We start from the raw sequence: 22609 nt of genomic DNA, 5'->3' as shown, positions 1-22609 counted from the left end.
GCCCAAGGCCAGCGGAGAAAGGGCCAGGCCAGTGGTCTGGTTGGAGTGGGAAGGCGAGAGCGGACAGGGAGGAGAGTCACACACACGGGTGGACAGAGGCCGAGAGACACGTGCACAGAGATGGGGAGAGACAGAGGTCCCAAACAGAGCCAGGTGGGTTGTCAGAGAGGCAGACCAGTCAGAGGGCGCAAGAGACACAGCCACAAAGAGACACAGCAGGAAGTTGGAGCCAAGGATAAAGACAACCCCAAAGAGACGGAATCAGAGCTGGAGCTCGCGGAGAGAAAGGACAGAGCGTGGTCTCGCTGGGAAGCGCCCGCCCCAACCCCGCGCAAGGGCGGGAGCCGAGCCGGGGCTCAGGAAGCCCGAGGGCGCCCCGCTGCCCGGCAGGCGGCGCGCTGGCCGCGCGGCGGGACCGGTCGGCTGGGCCCGGGCCGGGGGCGGGCCGGGGGCGGGGAGGGCCGGGGCCCGGGCCGGGGGTGGAGGCGGGGGCGGGGGCCGGGGAGGGCTGCCCCGGCCGCGCGCGAGCCCCGCGATCGCCTTTATAAGCCCGCGGGGGACTTGGCCGGGGCAGCGTCGCGCTCCCGCCCCTCCGCGTCCGCGCTCCCAGAGCACCGACCCCGCGTCCCTTGCGCCGGGACAGACCTTCGCCTACGAACTCTGAGCAGGTAAAGACTCGAAGCTGGTTCCTGGCTCTCCAGGACCCCCGGGATGTGGAGGGTCCCAGGCCCCCTTTCCTCATCCTCCCCTCGCCGGGAGAGGGCGGCGAGGCTGGACATCAGGGGCCAGGCCGGGACCTCCGCTCCCCCCCCACACCGCCCAAGGCAGCCCATTCGGAACCTCCAGCCACCTGTCCCGCTCCCGCGCTCGCGCGCATCCGCGGCTCCCGGCCGGCGCACTGGGCGGGCCCAGAAAGTGGACGCGGCCCCAGCGGAGCCGGCGAGGCGGGCTGACTGCGCTCGAGTCGGCCGCTGCAGCTCTGGGGTCTCCCCGCCGCTGCCTGAGACCCCCATCTTCGGTCTCGGCACCGCCTCCCGTTGCCCTGTGGCTGAGCGGCTTCTACGGCGCCCCCTTGGTCCGCTATCAAAAGACTCGGGTGGCCCACCCCAGAACTGCCAGCCATCTAGCCGTCTCGAGATCTTGGCACAGCCGCCAGGGGAGGGGGCTGGTCTTCCTGGGTGGGCTCCAAAAGTAGTTTGGGCCGGAGCTGGGAACAGTACAGAGAGGGAGGCACTTGGGTCTGGGAGCCGCAGCGGGGCGGGGAGGGGGGCGGGGGGGACGGACATCCGGCGTGTTGGAGTCTGTTTGGAAGTTGTAGGGGGTGCGCAGCGGCCTTGGGGCCGAGCTCTGGAGCCCCTCAAAGCTGGGGGAGTTTGCTGCGATCCATCTCTGGACGTAGGCAGGTGAGCGGCTGGCCCGGGGTGGGTTCCTGCAACTCGTCTTGATCAGAAAGGGTTAAAAGCCTGGTCACAATAGTGGGGCGGGTAGCTGAGCTGAGCTCCAGCCTTCCCCCGCATTGTCTCTTCAGACCCTTTTTCAATGCAAAATGGGACTGGGGGAGGGGTCTTTACAGCGGCCTGTGGGTGGAGGAGGAGATCTCAAGAAGGGGCAGTTCTCTGGCCAGAAAGGGCCTCTGGGCTCTGGGGGGGTGGGGGTGGGGGGGTCGGTGGTGGTGCGGGGGGAAGACTTCCAGGTGGGCCCGGCTTCCCTGATAGGCAGGGGGTGAGCAAAGTTGACAGCAACCGTTTGTTGAACACCTACTGCGTGCCAGGCTCCAACACTTGACATGCATCATCTCCTTTACAAACAGGGAAACTGAGGCCTGAAGAAGTTAAGCAAGTCTGAGGCCAGGATATGAAGGCAGACTAAACCTACAGCCTTATCCCCCTGCTACTTCTACGCAAAGATCTTGGTTCCTCCTTCCGGCTCTTCTGGTGCTCAGTCTTGCCTCCCCCCATGCCCTAGACCTGTCCTCTTCCAATCTTTAGACCTCCCCAGGGTGTCTTCCCCACCCTAGCCTCCACTCCCTGCCCACTCTTGTCTCCCCTCGTCACCCACTCTTGTCTGTCCACTCCCCTCCACTCTTGTCTCTCCGTCTCCTCTTCTCTTCCTGAACTTCATACATCTGAACTCCATAAGCAGAAAAGGTTGGACGAGGCTTGGACCAGGCTTCCCAACTTCCCAGCCCCTGGAGTGAGATGACCCCTGTCTGTATCCGTGACCCCACCTGTAAGATAAGTCATAAGACTGTTGTGAGCAATAAAACTGAACTGAGGGCAGAAACAAAACGCCGTCTCCATTCAACAAACATTTATTAATGCCCCAAACCCTGTTCTAGGTGCTGGGAATGCAGCGATAAATTACACAGACATCTGCACACTTGTATAACAAAACTTTTTTAGGCTCTGAAACTGACACTTTAGAAAAGGAATCAAGCAATTCACAAGGAAGGAGATTAACAGGCAGTAACATGGGTAAAGCGGATCAGCCAACCTTTGGTTTTTCACTAATAGAAAAAGGCAACCTAGCTGTATGACCTGGGACAAATTCTGTTGCCTGTCATGCCCCAGTCTCCTCCTTTTAGCTGAGATTTAGTAAATAGTATGATTAACGTATACAGAGTGTTGAGCTGGTGCCTGTGCTTAAGAAAATTTTGGCTCTCATCAGCTCTAATCTCAGTGGCAAACTTGAGATGGAGTGTAAGGTTTTGTCTCGGCTCCGAACCCTGGAAACCTGTCACCCACTGCCTAGGCCCTGCCCATTCCCCGATGGGCTGTGTTGTCGAGTGGCACGGTGTCTGCCTTGCTCACAGTCAAATGCCACCTCCTATTATCCTAGACTCAGCCTTGGCCAGGAGCCTGAAGCTCGGTGCTGGGAACAGGCATGGGACTTAACCGCCACAGTCCCTTCTGCCTGGATGTGTCCCAGCTTTGAAATGAGGTGAAAGCATACTCAAGCCCTACCTGTCCTTACATAGCCGACCGACTCTGCAAACTGGACGCAGTCCTGCAGATGAAGAAACCTGTCCTGGAGAAGGGAGGTGACTTGTTCAAGAACAAGAGATGCTACCTGGGGAGCTGGGGCTGGAGCCCTGGGGACCAGCTCCAGTGATCTTGGTATTGTATATGTCTTTGGGGATGAGGCCTCCTAATCCAGGGTGGGATCCAGCGGCACAGCTCAGAGTGCTCACTTTGAATAGGTCCAGCTGGAGTTATTAACACAAAACTCAGAGCTCGAAGAGGACAGTAAGGGGAGAGTGAGCAAGCTGGGCTGAGGACCAGCACTCAAAATCTCCGCGTGGCCACAGGAATGCAAACTCAGCTTTCCAGTGCTACATCGTGGTCCTCGTCCTCTGCAGGCTGGAGGTAGGCTGTGCAGTGTGTATTTTTGGTTTTTTTTTAGAGATGTCCTTACTTTTTTGAGGGCTTCCCAGGTGGCGCTAGTGGTAAAGAATCTGCCTGCCAATGCAGGAGACATCAGAGACTCCATCCCTGGGCCAGGAAGATCCCCTGGAGGAGGGCACGGCGACCCACTCCAGTATTCTGGAGAATCCCATGGACAGAGGAGCCTGGCGGGCTACAGTCCACAGGACTGCTTTTAGAGGGCAGCTGTGGGCAGTAAGTAGCTTGGAGGTTCATTCCCAGCAATGCCGTATGACCCTAGACAAGCTTCTTTACCTCTTTGAGCCTCAGGTGAGGAAATCATCCGTCATATGGGTTAATAATACACAGTTTTCAGAGTTGTGAAGGGTTGGCAAGATTACAATGGTTTTTCACCATTGAATGGCTCAGTTGGAAATGACCACTGTTGGGGGTTGTTGTTGAGAAGTTAATATTCTCTGAGACATTTTTCGGCTGCTACCAGGTGATCCATGAGGGCCAGAGGGAAGGCCCTATGTAGCTTCCAAAGGCCTCAGCAGGAGGCAAAGAATGGCTTTAAGATTGGCACCTTGGGTTCCAATCCTAGCTGTGTGACCTGAGGCAACTCGCTTGACCTCTCCAAGTGCTGGGTTCCTAGTAGGCATCTGGCAACTCTTCTCTGATGCTCAGTGTCCAAAGAACATTCAAGAACAGTTTTCCTATTTTTCCGCCATCCCTCAACATTTCCTAATTGCTCCCAGAGAAACATCATGCTTAAAGTTTTCCATGCTGGAATTCTCAGCCTCACTGTGGCATGAAATCAATTGTTTGCATTTAATTTGACTTCTCAAATTAAGGGGTAAAATTCGAGATGAGGGTAGGGGATGCAGGAGCCGGGGAGGAGTTGAGGAAAATGAAGTTAAACCAGATGTGTTTTTGTTTAACTGTCGGATGGTGGTTAAACTGCCTGGGTATTTACATCGTTCTTTCTGAATTCCAGTAACTAAGAGTCAAGTTTCACTAAAAATTGTAGTGTTCCTTCCTGGCTACCGTGGACTTGTCCTCCCCATTATTATTATTATTACTATTTTATGTTCATCTGAGGCCACAAAGTACTGGCTGCAGAAGAGACCTCATAGATGCCTAGAATTTCAGAGCTGGAAGGCATTTAAAGGCTGCTTCTGTCAACTGGCTACTTTGCAGACCAGGGAGACTGATGTCCAGAGAGAATAAGGACTTGCCCAGGGTCTCCCATGACCTTTCTGAAAAGTATCCACTGTCTTGATTTTGGTGTGTATCGTTTCCATGGCATATCTTCGATATATATCTATTTTTTAAAAGAAAGAACTGCTGGTAAAATGAGGGGCAGGGAGACAGTTTGGAGGAAAGCAACGAACATGATTGATGGGTAGATAGTAGGTGATACAGAAAAGATACTAAAAAATATTACCACTAAAAATGTCTCTGGTCAGAGGGACAAAAAAATAAGGAGATCTTAGAGTCTTCAAGCATATAAAATTTTTAAACGAATTTTGTTAATATAGTTTTACATTTTAATAATGGATTAAATATGTGGAATTTCAACATAAAGACTTCAAAAAATAATGACAGATATTTGGAATATAAAATTATTGAAATATTAAAAAAAAAGAATTGTTGAGGAAAGGATACAGATGGTGTGAGTTGGTGGGAAAAATCTGCAACTCAGGACAGAGGTTAAGCCATTGAACTGGTGCTACCCTGCCTGTGTGACCTTGGGCAAGTCACTTGCCCTCTCTGAGCCTCAGGGTCCGTGTCTGTATCCCAGGATGGCTGAAGGGCATGAGCTGGGGATTTGGGACATCCTTAAGACTTGGCATGGGTCTGATTCAATTTGAGTTGGTCCTCAAACATCTGTGGCTGAAGTTATGGTAGGTCAGTTGCAAACTGCCCTCCTGGGACAGCAGAGGGTGGGGGTAGGGGAATTGTTGACTCCTGCAGTGATTTAAAACTTGGATTTAGTTGTTGGTGTTGTGAAAACAAGTGATTTCGTTTTACATAAAAATAAGGGTTCTGGTTTCTCTGGGAAGATCAAAAGATATGGCCACGCTGGGCTGCATCCCGGCCTGGCCACCGTGGCTGGCCGGTCAGCAGCCGGTCCGTCCTCTTGACCGCAGTCCCCTCTGTGCCCTGATCTCACACCCAGCCCGTCCGTCGCTTTGCCGTTCCCGGCCTGCCTTCTGAGTCTGCAGTTTCTAAGCTAGGTGCATGTGGCTCGGGCTGGCCGTCACGAGGCTCGGGGGTGGAATGTGGGGCATAACGGACCCCAGCCCCTCTTCCGAGGCCTGGCAGCATCTCTGGAACATGTCAGCCAGGACGAGGGCACTCTCTTCCTGCTTTGCTGGTCCCGGGAAGGGGCTAAGGGCTCGAGAGTTCGGGGGCTGACCGAGCATCAGCCTGTTGGTCCTTAGGGAGCTGGGCCTGGGGTCCACCCCCTTAGAGACAGGCAGCCCTGGGTGCTTCAGACTAGAGATTCCGCAGCCCCTCAGGGAAGGGACTCCGTTGACATCCAGTGCTCCCAACAGCCCTGTGCACTGGAGATACTTCACAGACAGGAAGCACCATCCTGCACTCTGAAGCCACAGTGGTCTGTTTTTTCCCCTTTTCTGGGGGCCTAAAGTGAAGTGAAGTTGCTCAGTTGTGTCTGACTCCTTGTGATCCCAAGGACTGTAGCCTACCAGGCTCCTCTGTCCATGGGATTTTCTAGGCAAGAATACTGCAGTGGGTTGCCATTCCCTTCTCCAGGGGCCTAGGCCCACGGGTAACAGGCAGCATAACAGCTGCAGCACAGATCTCCAGATCGCCATGTCTGAGCTCGACAGTGAGGAAAGCCGCGAAGCCTCGTGGTTAAAGCTCCCGGTAAACCCTCTGGAGGGCTTCCCTGGTGGCTCAGTGATAAAGAACCCGCCTGCCAATGCAGGAGAGGTGGGTTCGATCTCTGGGTCAGGAAGATCCCCTGGAGAAGGAAACTGCAATCCTTGCCAGTATTCTTGCCTGGGAAAATCCCATGGACAGAGAAGCCAGGGGTTGCAAGGAGTTGGACACAACTTAGCGACTCTGGAGGCAGCTGAGATTCTAGAAGGTCTCCACAAGCAAACTGCTCTGGGGGTTACAAGGTGAATGGGGAGAGCCCTGATTCCTGATAGTAGCCACAGGGTCCCTGGTCCTTGCACCCGCAGAGGAGCTCAGGAAGACCTTGTGTGGGAAGTAGCATTTTTGTGAGCACCCGCTGGGTACCATGCAATTTCCACATCACCCTTGAACCTCCCCTGTCCCTCACACCCTGCTGTTTTGCAGTTGAGGCTCCAACAGGATATCTTGGGTCCAAATCCCTCCCCTTGGTGCCTCAGTCACCCTGCCCTGACCTGGGAAGGGAGAGAGGGGAGGGGCAACGAAGGCTGTTTCTTTAGCGACCCTCTGGTGAGGTGCTGACCCCAGGCTCGTCCGAGAGAAGCCTTCTCATCCTCCCAGATCTCAATCTGTGATTCAAGCGGATGAATTTCACCCAGCCAGTTCTACAAGCTGCCAGGCAAAGCCCAGGAAACATTTGATGTTCTTTAAAAAAAAAAGTGTTTAGGTGGCTTTTATCTGAAAAAAAGTAAGTCCCACCTTTAGAAGGATCTGCCATGTGACTTTCTGTTAAGTCAAGTTCTTACCTTCTCTGAGTGACCTTTCACTTTGTCCACAGAACAACAGCGTGGACACCGGCAGCTCTCAGGTTGAGGTGGTCAGGTCACTGTGCTGTGGTCCTCTAGGCTGACTGTCACTCAGCTGCGTCAGGCGTGGCTTCTCCGAGCATTGTTCATCTCTTTCTTCCTCCACCGGCCTGTTAACATACAGGAGTTAATAACTTTCTCACCTGCCACTGTTTTGGCTAGAAAGTGTGTCAGCTGACTCTGAGACCCCCCTCCCTTCACTCCTTCTTTGCACCTCGATAGCTGCCGTGTCTTTTCTGCCTAATTCGGCGAGGTCCCCTCTGCCACCCACACACACACCCGCTAACATTGCCGTGCCCGGTGGCGCTCAGCGCCTCTCCTGGAACCGCTCATTTATCTAAACAGCAGCCCTGTGTGGCAGGTGCAATTATTCCCACTTTACGGATAAGGAAGCTGAGGCACAGAATCACCCTGCTGGGAAGTGGGAAAAACACACATTCATCTCCTACCATTGCCAATCCACCCACTCAAGGCTGCTTCCTTCTTTGTGGTATGAATGACACAATCTATTTTCCTGGAAGAGTTTGGTTCCTTATTTTGAAATCATCAAATCTAGTAATTCATATTTCAGCTTTAGTTAGCCTATCAAGGTAATCAGAGATAAATAGATTCTTCTCAACAGCTTATCTGACCTCTCGCCTTCATCACTTGAGTTCACTTTTGTGAAAATGCTGTGTGTTTTAATTTTCCCCCTTGACCTCATCCTTCCAACTAACATTTAAGGCAGTGGTTCCCAACATTTTTGGCACCAGGGACTGGTTTCGTGGAAGACAATTTTTCCGTGGATGGCAGGGTGGGAGGGGTGGTGGTGATGGTTTCCAGATGATTCATGTGCATTACATGTATCGTGCCCTTCATTTCTATTATTGTTACATCAGCTGCCTCTCAGATCATCAGGCGTTAGATCCTGGAGGTTGAGGACCCCCGATTTAAGGTCTTAACATGACCTTTGCTCAGGTCAGGATCTGAGCAAATCACTTTTAATGACCTCATTTAACTTGTTATTCTCTCTGTTTTATAGAGGTGAAAACTTGAGCTCAGAGAAGCTGAGTAACTTTCTCAAGGTCATACAGCTAGAAAGTGGCGATGAGACTCAAATTTAGGTCTCATGCGTTCCATCAGATTAGCGTCTGGATTCAGATTTTTGTCTGGATACAAGCACTTGCTGTATATATCCGTTTTCAGTAGAACCATCTGTCTCTGGGGTTTGCAGAGTCATTTGGGGTGGGCCGTGTCAGAGGGAGGGGACCCAGCATAGGCACACTCCTGGTTGGGCAGTGGCTTCTGTTCTCCCAAACAATGGGCTTTGGCCTGGACATCCCCTTTTGTAGTCAAGAGGAAGGACGTAATGATCTTAGCAGGCAGCATCCTCAAAAAACCAGAGGGGCCTGGGTTCGAATCCCAGCCCTGCCATTTCAAGCTGTGTGACCTTGGGCAAGTCTCTTCCCCTGCTTGGCTTTTGGTTACCCTGCCTGACAACTGTGGCTTGTTCCAGGGAGTCAGTGTTAGGACTTTTCTAGCTCATGTGTGGCCAATAGTTGGCATGCATACCGCCCCCTCTCCTGTGTTATACATGTCAGACATCACTAATCAACCACTCTTCCCTTGCTTCTCTGGGCCTATACATGTCAGACGTTATTAATCAACCACTGTTCTCTTTCCTTCTAAACCTCAGGTCCCTTCTAAACGCAGTCCTCCAGGCAGCCATTATTCACTCAGTAGAGTTGGTACACACCAAATAGAAAGACATCCTGAACCAAATTTGACTTAGGCATTGTGTGAACAGCGACGAGAAGGGACATGCCCAGGGTGGTGCCCTGGTCGCTATGCTCTTTAATCTTTCCTGGTCTGGGAAAGCTGGAGGAGCCCTGAGCTAGACTGCCCCAGAACTCGCCTCGGGTATGGGGTGGAGACCTGCCAAGGAGCACCCAGCTGTGTCCCTGTCCACTCCTCAGAGAAGGCGGGGGGTGGGGGATGGTGGGCTTCTGGGGCTGGTCACAGCCCAGGCTTGTTAAGACTGAGAAGAAAGAGGCTGGTTTCAGATCCCTCTTGGAAAGAGTTTCACTCACCCCTTCCCCCACCCTCCATAATAATATCCGTAGTAGCAGAATAGTAATGAGGAGTTATTAGCATTTACTGAATATCTGTTAGGCACCAAGCCACTCAGCTAAATGCTTTCTATACGTTCATGCTTTTAATCCTTCTAACAGCCCACTTTGCAAGGGAGGGAAATGACTCGAAGGTGAAACAATGTGCCCGCGTTTCCTCGGCTGGTGAACCAGTGGAGCTGCTGAGATTGGGGTTTGCCCATCCAGGCAACCCTTAGCTGCCTCCCCTCCCTGCTCAGTCTCCGTACCGACTCCTCCTTGCTCACCATCACCGTCTGTCCTTCGTGACTGTGGCGTGCTTTCACCTGTGGAAAGCGCTCTTCTGCCTGCAGAGCCATCCGTGTACACACGGGAGGAGCACAAGTGGCATCTCCATGTTTGGGGTCAGGAAATCTGGTCTGGGGTCACATGGTGCAGATGGTAATCCCTGGGTCGGGAGGTGGGAACATGGGCGTGTTGCAGCTGAGGTGGGGCTGAGTTACCCACTCTGTATCCTGGATGAACCAAAATGAGTTCCTGTTTTAATCAGCCTTTGGACCATGGATGAGTCACTTTGATTCTCCCCCACCTCAGTATCCAGGCTCTTAGACGTTTTCCTCTTTTAAAGCTCTTTCTTATTCATGAGCCCAGGGAATCCTGGAAACAGCCCGATAAAGTATTATCTTCACCTGCAGAAGGGAAACAGGCTCAGGTCGAGCGGACGGCAGAACCAGTCCTCGGCCTCAGGCTGGGATCCCAGGCTTGTGCTCTTTCCCCAGGTGTGTCTCCGTCCTCTCACGTCTTTGCCTTTGCACCCGCTGTCCCCGCCTCTGCAGTGTCTTCCCTGCCTGTGTCACCAGCTGGCATCGTCACTGCTTTTCTAGATCTTGCTTGGAAATCTTTAGCCCTTTGTAATCTGATCATCCTCATAGTGTCTGGCCCTGCATGAGTTTCTGGAGGGCAGGAACCCCATCTGAGTCATTCGTGAATCCCAGTGTCTAACAATGCACCTGCCTCCAGCAAGTGTCCAGTGACGTTCATGTATTAAAAGGCTGCCCCACCTGGCAGGGGCTTCCACAGCCCAGGCGGGCTTGGTTCACATGCGGAAAGCTGGAAACGCTGTCCTGCTGGGTTTGACACCTGCTGCTTCAGGCTGAGCCTGGCTGCCCTTCCCATGTCTGCATCTTCTTGTTTTACCGCTGACATCAGCTCATAATCATCAGTGATTGGTCAGTGATTGGCAGCAGGACAAGCCAGTTTCCTTATTGGTGGCTCAGACCTTAGTCAGGTGTGAGTTTCCCCAGCGTCACACCTCTGACCAATCCTCTTGTCCAACTTGTTCACAGATGTACCCTCAGTGCCAAATAACCTCAAGCCAGGAACAGCCACCATTTGCTGAATCTATTATCTGTACCGTACGTACTACAATGTCTGTACCAAGCATCCTGCATGCACTTAATACGTATATGGTGAATGAATGAGTGAATGCTTGCAGAGAATAACATCCCTTAGGAACAAAGACCTTATAATGCCTCTGTGCCTCAGTTTCCCCACATGTCTATGAGAGGTACTTGGAGGAGTGATTGACACATATATCAATAGATGTTTGCTTTAAATAAGTCGTGAATCAGGCTCTGTTTTAAGTGTTCTACTTATATATATTCACTTATCCTCAGAGCTGAGCTCCAAAAAATGTAAGTAATGTCTCCTAGGTCACATAGTCAGTACCAAGTGCAAATATTTTCATACCTTCCAGGACACATGTATTCCAATCTATGGACACTGGTGACCACTTTCCCCAAAGTTCTTTCCATAGCACAGAATGCCCTGCCCTGAAGCTATAGTCATAAGTAGTAGGTGAGTCCAGGGGTCGTTCTGCCCCCTGCTTAAGAAACATCTCCATGAATATAAAATGCGTAACACAGGACTTCCCTGGTGGCATAGTGGAAAAGAATCCACCTGCCAATGCAGGGACACCGGTTCGACCCCTGGTCTGGGAAGATTCCACTTGTGGAGCAACAGGGAAGCCCATGCACCATAACTGCCGGGGCCCATGTTCCTAGAGGCCCGTGTTCCACGAGAGAAGCCTCGGCAAGGAGAGACCCATGTGCTGTAACAAACAGCGGCCCTCGCTCACCGCAGCTCGAGAAAGCCCATGCACAGCAATGAAGACCCAGGGCAAATGAGATAAAAACATTGAAAAAAAATGCTTAACAGGGTGCCGAGCACATGGTAGGTCTTATGATCACCATCCGTGTAACAGGCGCGGATCCTGCCCTGTGCTGAAGCCCGCAGGAGGAAACTGGGTCTGCTGGGAAAGCTGAGAAAGCCTTCGTGGAAGAAGGGAAAGCGGTCATGAATGACTGTAACAGCGTCAGCTCACGCCTCTTGCAGGGCAGACTCTGCTCTAAGTGCATCAGGTGTAGGAACTCCTTTAATCCTCCTAGCGGGTGAGAATCGTGATGACCCCCATCCCACGGAGGAGGAAGCAGAGAAATGAGCTTGTTTGTCTGGGTGATGGCAGCCTGGCATGTGCATCCTGGCCTTGCAGCTACGGCGTCTGGCCGCCTCCTTTTGTAAGGAAAGGCTCATCGAAGTTTCCTGCTGGTCAGTTCGCTTTCGCCTGTGTTCAGGGTTGACTGTTGGCTGGCGGGCCTGTGTCAGGGTCCGCACTGGTATTACACAGTCCCTGGAGTGGACTATTTCCTCGGGAGCCTTCCCCACATCATACCCGAAGCCTGGGTCCAGACGGAAGTTTCCAGAAAAGGAAGCCAGGCTATCACCTCACCCCTGCCTGGGGCAGTCCCAGCACGTGTCAGCTCCATAATTCCCTGGGCACTGCTCACAGTGGACAGCAGCAGGGCTTAGCATCCTTCCTGATGGGGAAGATTCGTGACAGTTCTGAGGGAGGTGCTGCTCTGGTTTATAGTACATAGAGGCAGAAACCAGGTTCATTGTGGTTAAGTAACTTGCCTAGGGTTGCAGAGCTGATGAGTGGTGGGGCTGGGGTTTCAAGCCAGAACCTGGGGTTTCAAGCCAGAGCCTGGGGCTTTTCCCCTCTGCCTCTCAGTCTGCTCTGAGCCGACTGGTTTTGGCTCTGGTGAGAGCAAAAGGGTCTGTCTTGAGGATGTCTGCTGCAGAGATTCAGGCCAGCCTCCGAACAATCTTAATTTGTTTAGTAATACTAAGAGCTGTCATTTGCCAAATCCCCCACGTATAGCCTGCTAAGTATTTTACATACCCTTTTTCATTTGGTCCTATTTAAAAAAAGAAATTATTTATTTCTTTGGTTGTGGCTCATGGGATCTTTGTTATGTGACATGTGAACTCTTAGTTGTGGCATGTGGGATCTAGTTCTCTGACCAGGGATGGAACATGGACCCCCTGCATTGGGAGCGTGGAGTCTTAGCCTCTGGACTGCCAGAGAACTCTCTCACTTGATCTTCTTAAACTTCCCACAGAGTAGGTACTCCGATCCCAGTTTTCACAGGTGAAACAAGCATGGAGAAGGGAAGGGATTTGCCCACAGTCATGCAACTCAGACATGGTTAAGCCAGAATTTGAACCTGGGCAGCTTGGTTCTGGAATGTGGGTGCCTAATCACTTCATAAATATTAGGTAAAACTCTGCAGGCCAGGCACATAATCTCTTCTTGAATCTGGTGGTTCTTCTGGAATCCAACTCAGGGAAGAGGCAAGGCAAGAAATGAGCAAAAAGCAGGAATAGACTGCGGGATATTCCCCGGCTGCCTGAGCTGAGGATTTGGAGTGTATCTACCCCTGTGTGATTCCTGGGTGAAGGCAGGAACAAACAGGTGTAGGGGCACACGGCGGGGGGGGGGGGGGGGGGGGGTCCTGCTGTCTCCAGAACCAGGGTCAGGAGGAGGGCAGGCAGTCAGCCTGGCTGAAGCTACTGCTCACTGCAAATCCTCAGCGGGGGACTGGCCTCAGCCTCTGTCCAGAGCTCAGGCCTGACCCTCCTGAGTTTCCATCTCAGGTTTCCGGAGTCTGCCTGGGGTGGGAAATCTCAGCGCACTGGTTTGTGCAAGAACTTTGCAATTTCCCCCTTTGGCACCCAAGTCCCTGGGCTGGTCTGCCTGCCCCAGTTTGTGCTTTTGGAGGAAGCAGATCATTTCCTCTTGAGTGGCTACATGATTTGAATAATCAAGTATTTCCCCACTGGCCCATGGCCAGACAGAGCTCAGTGTGCAAGGCCTCCCGTTCGGGCTCCGGAGCAGGCCTGCCAGCCTCCTGGTGCCACGGCTTGCTCTCCTTTGCGCGGCTGAGATGGACAGGAGACCCTCGTCTCGCTGGCTTTGCTGGGCAGGCCCCAGATGGTTCCTGTGACAGAGGCAGGGCTGGTCTCGCGCTTTGTCACCTCGCTGTCTGGAGTGGCTCCTTTTGGAGGAAGTGGGGACTGTCCTCCTTCAGGAAATTCACGCTGGAGTGGCCTTTCTTGTCAGCTGGGTGTGACCTCTTGGCGCCTGTCGGTCTAGAAAGGAGGAAGCAGAGTCGGGAAGCGGGAAGATGGGTGCAGAACATTCGTTCATTCATTCAGTGAACATTTCCTCAGCCCAGCTGCCTGTCGGCCCAAGACTGGGTGCTGGAATTCACAGATGAGCCTGGTCTAGTATTTCCTTCAAAGATCATCCAGTGTGTGGGGAGATGGTCATGTAAACAGAGTCCCAGTGGCACGGGATGAAGGAAAGTTTAAGAGCTGTGGGACCAGGGGAGTCCGCCTAACCGATCCCTGGGCGGGATGACCACCAATTCCGCAGGAGACGGCATCATTCTTTTTTGTTTTTTAGCATCTTCTGTAGGCATGCAGAGTTCTAGGCGGAGATACAGGAGTGGACCACACTCTCCTCCCTCCTGGAGCTCCTCTGTAATGCAAAAGACGGGCCATAAAGTGAAGCTAGGTTTTATATACAGCAGTGTGTATAGGTCAACCCCAGCCTCCCAATTTATCCCTCGCCCCCCTTACCCTCTGGTAATCATAAATTTGTTCTACTTCTGTGACTTCATTTCTGTTTCACGAAGAAGTTCATCTGTGCCCTTTTTTTAGACTTCACATATACATGAATGATATATGAGATTTATCTTTCTTTGACTTCACTCAGTATGACAATCTCTAGGTCCATCCATGTACACACTGCTGCTGCTAAGTCGCTTCAGTTGTGTCCAACTCTGTGTGACCCCGTAGATGGCAGCCCACCAGGCTCCCCCGTCCCACACACTACTATATATAAAGGAGATGACTAATAAAAACCTGCTATATAGTACAGGAAACTATTCAATATTCTGTAATGACCTATGTGGGAGAAGAATCTAAAAAAGATTAGATGTATGTGCCTGTATGACCGACATGTGTATGTGTAACTAATCAGAGTCGGACATGACTGACCTATTGAGCACACACACATCGGAGAAGGCGACGGCAGCCACCCCAGTGCTCTTGCCTGGAAAGTCCCATGGACGGAGGGGCCTGGTGGCTGCAGTCCACGGGGTCGCGAAGAGTCGGACACGACTGCGCGACTTCACTTTCACTTTTCACTTTCATGCATTGGAGAAGGAAATGGCAGCCCACTCCAGTGTTCTTACCTGGAGAATCCCAGGGATGGGAGAGCCTGGTGGGCTGCCGTCTATGGGGTCGCACAGAGTCGGACACGACTGAAGCGACTTAGCAGCAGCAGCAGCACACACACACACATAAGTGATTCACAATGTTGTGTTGCTGTACACCTGAAACTAACGCAACATTGTAAATCAACTATGGGTGTGTGGGCTCAGTCGCTAAGTCATGTCCGACTCTGTGACTGCACCGTGGACTGTAGCCCTCCAGGGTCCTCTGTCCAGGAGATCTTCTAGGTAAGAATACTGGAATGGATTGCCATTTCCTCCTCCAGGGGATCTTCCCGAGCCAGGGATTAAACCCACCTCTCCTGCATTGGCAGGCAGATTCTTTAGCACTTAGCCACCTGGGATTCTGTACTCTAATAAAAATTTAAATGAAATAAAAATTCAAAAATAAATAAGAAATAAAAATTAGGTTAATTTCAGCCAGTGACGAGCACTGTGAAGAGAAGAAACGGGATTGTGAAATAGGGACTGAGGTGTAGCGAGAGACTGGGTTCAGAGGTGGTGACCTTTGACCTGAAGAAGGAGGCATGAGCCAGGCAAAGACCTGGGTCGGGGGTGATGAGTGATCCAGACAGGGGGAACAGGAGGTGCAAAATCCCTGTGGGAAGACAGCAGAGCACAGAAGGTCAGAGTGGTCAGGGGAGGGGGCCAGGAGATGACCTCAGAAGCTGGGCTTAGACAGAGCTTGCAGACCTCTGACCCTTCTCTGGGAGAACCAGCAGCACCTGCCAGAGTGCGTAGGTGGTGGGTGACCTGTTTGTTGGATGGCCCCTTGAAAACTTTTAAAGCAGGAACCTTTGATGTTCACCGTACCAGTCCTCTCCAGACACAGAGGGGGCTGCTGAGGCCCAGAGGGAGAGGGAAGGGGACCCTTCCAGATCTCAGAGGGAGAGTATGGACTCTAATCTGGGTCCCCTAGCCTCCCACCGGTTTCTCTCCAACATGCCCATGCAACCCCTCTAAATTAAGGCAAACACTTATTAAACACTTCCTCTTTGCCAAGGAAGTTATCTATCTTGCCTCCTTTGACAGGAGGAAGGTGAGGCTCAGGGGGGTGACCAGGGTTCCATGTGATTGACCCTGGGCAAGTGACTGAACCTCAGTTTACTCATAAAATGGGAACAGTAATGATCTCCCACTCACAAAACTGTTGAGCAGTCAATGAGATGTGACAGGCGTTCAGCTCTTTCTGTTCAGTCGCTCAGTTGTGCCTGACTCTTTGCGACCCCATGAACCACAGCACGCCAGGCCTCCCTGTCCATCACCAACTCCCGGAGTCCACCCAAACCCATGTCCATCGAGTCAGTGATGCCATCCAACCATCTCATCCTCTGTCGTCCCCTTCTCCTCCTGCCTCTTTCCCAGCATCAGGGTCTTTTCAAATGAGTCAGTTCTTCGCATCAGGTGGCCCAAGTATTGGAGCTTCAGCTTTAACATCAGTCCTTCCAATGAACACTCAGGACTGATTTCCTGTAGGATGGACTGGTTGGATCTCCTCGAAGTCCAAGGGACTCTCAAGAGTCTTCTCCAACACCACAGTTCAAAAGCATCAATTCTTCAGCTTTCTTTATAGCCCAACTCTCACATCCATACATGACCACTGGAAAAGCCATAGCCTTGACTAGACGGACCTTTGTTGACAAAGTAATGTCTTTGCTTTTTAATATGCTATCTAGGTTGGTCATAACTTTCCTTCCAAGGAGTAAGCGTCTTTTAATTTCATGGCTGCAATCACCATCTGCCGTGATTTTGGAGCCCAGAAAAATAAAATCAGTGACTGTTTCCGTTGTTTCCCCATCTATTTCCCATGAAGTGATGGGACCGGATGTCATGATCTTTGTTTTCTGAGTGTTGAGTTTTAAGCCAACGTTTTCACTCTCCTCTTTCACTTTCATCAAGAGGCTCTTTAGTTCTTTCTGTAGTGCTTGTCAAAATGTGAATATTTACCTAGCATTTTTATTTTAAGTTATTTTACGGACTCTGGGATCTTTCAGTGAAGTCCTCATGACCCTTGTTCAAGCATGGGTCACTGGTTCATAATGGCTCTCTTGTCTGTTTTTTAAAATTAATTTATTTACTTTTGGCTGTGCTGGGTCTTTGTTGCTGCTCATGGTCTTTATTTGGTTGCAGCAATCGGGGGCTGCTCTTTGTTGAAGTACGTGGCCTTCTCATTTCGGCTTCTCTTGTTGCAAAGCGCGGGCTCTAGGGTGTGTGGGCTCAATAGTTGTGATTTGGGGGCTCATTTGGGCTCCCGAGGTGGTTCATTGGTAAAGATCTGCCTGCCAGTGAGTGCAGGAGACACAGGAGACTTGGGGATTGACCCCTGGGTGGGGAACATCCCTTGGAGAAGGAAATGGCCACCCACTCCAGTATTCTCGCCTGGAGAATCCCATGGACAGAGGAGCCTGGAGGGCTACAGTCCATGGGGTCACAGAGTCGGACATGAATAAGTGCGTGCATGGGACACACACACACACACACACACACACACACACACACACACACACGGGCTCCGTTGCCTAGTGGCATGTGGAATCTTCCCAGACCAGGAATCAAACCCGTGCCCCCTGCCTTGGCAGGCAGATTATCAACTACTGAACCACCAGGTATGTCCCCTCTTGTCTATTTTATTATTAAAAATAAATTTAAAATGGCTTTCAGCCATCATCCAGTACCTTACATCTTCCTCTGGGCTCCTCCATCCTTCTCCCACCCACCTTTCTTCAAGTGGGATAACCACTATCCTGAGTCTGGGCTTTCTCATTCTTTTGCTTTTTAAAAGTATTATTTTAAAATTTTGATTAATACTTCATTAGTAATTTTATTAGTATTGTCACATTTAGATCATGTATCATATATAAAGTTGCTCATTCTCTTTGACTTTTTTGAGTAGTATTTAAAATCATATATGTGTATGTTATATATATCATATAAAATATATATATATATTTTACTTTATGAAAGTGTATGGAGAAGGAAATGGCAACCCACTCCAGTGTTTTTGCCTGGAGAATCCCAGGGACGGGGGAGCCTGGTAGGCTGCAGTCCATGGGGTCGCACAGAGTCAGACACGACTGAAGCGACTTAGCAGCAGCAGCAGCAGCAGCAGCAGCAGCAGCATGCTTTACATAATCTCCTGAGACTTGCTTTCTCACACAATCTTATTGCCAAGGTTGATCCAGTGTTGCATATAGCTATATTTCTTTTTTTTTTTTTAACTATTATGTAACATTCTACTGGGTAACTATTCCACAATTTTTAAAAAGTTTTTATTTTATTGTTGGCTCCACCTCACTGCTTGCAGATTTAGTTCCTTGACTAGGGATTGAACCCAGGGCCTTGGCAGAAAAAGTGCCAAGTCCTAACCACTGGATTGCCTGGGAATTCCTGCCACAGTTTTTTTCAGTCAATCTTGTTGATCACATTTGGGTCGTTTTCAGGTTTTGCTAGTGTAGAAGCAGCACCTATGAGTATTCCTATACCTGCTTCCTTTTTATGTGTTTATTATAGGCGGGGTCTCCATTACTCCGCACCGTGGACCACGGGCTCTATGTGCAGGCGCTTCAGTCGCTGCAGCCCTTGGGCTCAGCATTTGCGGCTTGAGGGCTCCAGAGCCGGGGCTCTGTAGTTGCTCTGTGATGTGTGGGATCTTCCAGGGCCAGGGGCACTGCAAGGCGGATTCCCTTTTTTTATTTTGTAAATCAAACTAATGCATATTTACTTATTTTTCCAACACTTTATGCTATAAATTTTCAAACAAACACAGCAGTTTAGAGAACTCCATAAAGAAAGCCCTGGCCCCTGAGGGCCTTCACTCTGCTGAGCTGGGTTCTGTTCTCCACGGAGCTGTGTGTCTCTCATACTGATCCTTGTACAAAATGTCGGAAGTCATTGGGCAAACAGGAAAGGGCGTGTAAGAGCTTGTAGCTGCTGTAGTCACTCACATCTCTGCTTTGAAGCCTTAGCTTTTATCTTCCTGCTGTGTTATGTGGTGATATGTGTCACTCTGCAGCAAGGCATATGCTTAACCACTGGACCACCAGGGAAACCCTGCTGTTTCTATTTTTAAATGTAGTCTTCTTATTTCATCTTGAGTCAGTTTTGGTATGTTATAAATATATGAACTTCTTTGGTGGCTTAGACGGTAAAGAATCTGCCTACAATGTGGGAGACCTGGGTTTAATCCCTGGGTGGGGAAGATCCCCTGGAGGAGGGCATGGCAACCCACTCCAGTATTCTTGCCTGGAGGATCCCATGGACAGAGGAGCCTGGCAGGCTACAGTCCATGGGGTTGCATATATTTATATTTTTAGAAATGTATGCATTTAATCTACATTTTTATACTTATTGGCAAAGATTGCTTATAGCATTTTCTTATTATATTTCTCTTTTCCATAATAACTGTGTATTATCTCTTTCTCCCTCTCTTTATTTTTTAAAAGTAATCTTGCCTCGTTTATCATCTTTTTTTAAGGACCGATTTGTTGCTTTGATCTTCTCAACTTAATCTCTTTTTTTTCTGTTTTGTTGATTTTGCTGTTTATAATCTCTTTTCATTTTGTTTGAGTTTCTGTTCTTTCTAATTTCCTTAACTGGAAACTTAGTTTGTTAATTTTTAGCCTTTCTTTGCTGCATTGCACAATTTTTGATTTATCATGTTTTATCATCAGTTGGTGCTAAGTAGTGTTTAATTTCTAAACTCCAGCATTTCTCTGATGTATGAGTTATTTAGGAATTTTTAAAAAAATCTCCAAGTATATGGGGGAATTGTTTGTTCTTTTAAAAACTGACTTCTAAGTTAATGGTCAGAGAATGTGTGAAGACCTGCTATTTGAAATGTGAGACTTGTTTTGTGGCCTGGTATGTGATGAATTTTTTGTTTGCATGTTCCTGAAAAGAATGTGTGGGTACTTTGTTTCTCCTACCCTACTTTTTCATTACAACTTATCTTGTTTTTCTTTTAATAGTTTATTACTTTAAAAAATTATCAGCTGTAGCTTTGCCTTCAAAGACAAAATGAGCATTTTCTCCTATCCCTTGGTCTCTCTCTTCCCTTTCAGCCCTTAAGCTCTTCAACGACTGGCCTTTGAGCCCCCATGACAGCACGTTAAAGTTGTCTAGATTTTTCAGTTCTGAGGGGTGTGTGTGTGTGTGTGTGTGTGTGTGTGTGTGTGTGTGCACACGCTAAGTCACTTCAGTCATGTCTGACTCTGTGACGCTATGGACTGTAGCTATATATATATATATTTATCTTACTCTTTTCTTTGATCTGGGAATTTTTTTTAAAACACCAAACTTTACTAAGTTATTTGCTCAGCTTTCATATATCTTTAATATCATCTGAGGAATTTGTTTCTATTATTGAAGTATTAATAATTACTTCAAAGAATCTGGGGGGGTTGTATAAACATTTAACATTTGAATGGCAATTTAGCTGGATATAAAATTCTCCAAATTTAGCTGGATATAGAATTCAGATTCTTTTCCTTTGGTACTTTAGTCGATTCAATTTGACACTTACTTCTTTAAGTGATCTGTTTTTCTCTGGACTTTGAGAATTTTTTTTATTTTGATAGTCACTCTAATATTTCTCAGTGTGCATTTTTCATTATTCATCCTTTTTGGTGTATTTGGGGCCCTTTCAAATTGAGATCTATCATCTTTCTTCAGTTCCAAAGTTATCTTCATTATTTCTTCCAATATCTCCTCCTTTGATTTATTTTCCTCTCCTGGAATGCTTAATATCTAGATGTTGGCAATTTTATTTCATTTCTCTTTTTTTGTTGTTGATATATAATTTCATTCAATAAAATGTACAGATCTTAAGTGTTCAGTGTAGTGGGGTTTTTTAACTTTATATTTTGTAGTGCAGTATAGCATAGCATAATAACTATAAAACTCACAGAATCGGACATGACTAAGTGACTGAACTGAACTGATAGCCAAATAACAATGTTGTGATCATTTCAGGTGAGCAGTAAAGAGACTCAGCCAGGTGTATGCATGTATCCATTGTTGTGAGTTGCTCAGTTATGTCCAATTCTTTGCAACCCCATGGACAGCATCATGCCAACATTTCCTGTCCTTCACCATCTCCCAGAGTTTGCTCAAACTCATGTCCACTGAGTCAGTGATGCCATTCAACCATCTCATTCTCTGTCGTCCCCTTCTCCTCCTGCCTTCAGTCTTTCCCAGCATCAGGGTCTTTTCCAATGAGATAGCTCTTCACATCAGGTGGCCAAAGTATTGGAGCTTTAGCTTCAGCATCAGTCCTTCTAATTTTAGTACATGTGCTGCCGAAGTGAGCACGTGCATCAGTCCTTCTAATGACTGGTCTCCTTTAGGATGAACTGATTGGATCTTCTTGCAAACCAAGGGACTCTTGAGAGTCTTCTCCAGCACCACAGTTGGAAAGATCAACTCTTTGCCACTCAGCTTTCTTAATGGTCCAACTCTCACATCCATACATGACTACTGGAAAAACCATAGCTTTAACTATATGGACCTTTGTTGGCAAAGTAATGTCTCTGCATTTTAATATGCTGTCTATGTTTGTTATTGCTTTTCTTCCAAGGAGCAAGCATCTTTTAATTTCATGGCTGCAATTACCATCTGCAGTGATTTTGGAGCCCAAGAAAATAAAGTCTGTTACTGTTTCCATTGTTTCCCCATCTATTTGCCATGAAGTGATGGGACAGGATGTTGAGTTTTAAGCCAGCTTTTTCACTCTCTTTCACCTTCATCAAGAGGCTCTTTAGTTCCTCTCTGCTTTCTGCCATAAGGGTAGTGTCAGCTGCATATCTGAGGTTACTGGTAATTCTCCCCGAAATTTTGATTCCAGTTTGTGCTTTATCCAGCCTGGCATTTTGCATGGTGTACTCTGCATATAAGTTAAATAAGCAGGGTGACAAATATGTAGCCTTGACGAACTCCTTTCCCAGTTTAGAACCAGTCCGTTGTTCCGTGTCCGGTTCTAAACTGTTGCTTCTTGACCTGCATGGAGATTTCACAGAAGACAGGTAAGGTGGTCTGGTATTCCCATCTCTTGAAGAATTTTCCACAATTTGTTGTGGTCTACACAGTCAAAGGCTGTAGCATAGTCAGTGAAGCAGAAGTAGATGTTTTTCCAGAATTCTCTAGCTTTTTCTATGATCAATGGATGTTGGCGATTTGATCTCTGGTTCCTCTGCCTTTTTCTAAACCCAGCTTGTACACCTGGAAGTTCTTGGTTCAAATACTGTTGAAGCCCAGCTTGAAGGATTTTGAGCATTACTTTGCTAGCATGTGAAATAAGTGCAATAGTGTGGTAGTTTGAACATTCTTTGGCATTGCCCTTCTTTGGGATTGGAATGAAAACCGACCTTTCTCACTCCCCACCCCAGTCAATGTAGTATTTTGACCAATCATATCACCTTATAAACAGAACCCCAAAATAAGATTTTAAAAAATTTTCTCTCTATCGAGTTCCCTCATACCCCTTTCCAGTCTATTTTTCCTCCCAAATTGCAATCATTGTTCCCATTCCTTTTACCATAGATTAGATTGGCCCTCTTCTATAGTTTCACATAAATGAAATCATACAGCAGGTACTCTTCTATGTCTAGCTTCTTTCACTTAGCATAATGCTTTTGATATTTATCTGCGTTTGTTGCCTCGGTAGCTCTCTTTTTTTTCGCCAAGTGGTTTTCCACTGTATTAATATACCATACCACCATTGTTTATTCATTCTTCAGTTACTGAATATTTGAACTATTTCCAGTTTCAGGATA

At 48.8% G+C, this 22609-nt stretch overlaps 1 protein-coding gene across 3 annotated transcripts in view; it reads left to right on the top strand.

Moving 5' to 3' along the window:
- The first annotated feature begins 563 nt into the window (after nucleotides 1-563).
- The window catches only part of ALPL (alkaline phosphatase, biomineralization associated), a 65071-nt gene continuing 43025 nt past the window's right edge, over nucleotides 564-22609 (top strand). For 2 of the 3 annotated variants that reach the window (XM_052663187.1, XM_052663170.1), the window contains exon 1: nucleotides 564-668. The gene's annotated coding sequence lies outside the window, so the exon portion shown is untranslated. Of the gene's footprint in view, nucleotides 669-10585; nucleotides 10617-22609 lie in introns of those variants that run through there. The other variant, XM_052663179.1, reaches the window with a different exon arrangement.

This window comes from Budorcas taxicolor, chromosome 2 (assembly GCF_023091745.1).
Source record: "Budorcas taxicolor isolate Tak-1 chromosome 2, Takin1.1, whole genome shotgun sequence".
NCBI classification, from domain to species: domain Eukaryota; kingdom Metazoa; phylum Chordata; class Mammalia; order Artiodactyla; family Bovidae; genus Budorcas; species Budorcas taxicolor.
This window is presented reverse-complemented; position numbering and strand designations above follow the sequence as displayed.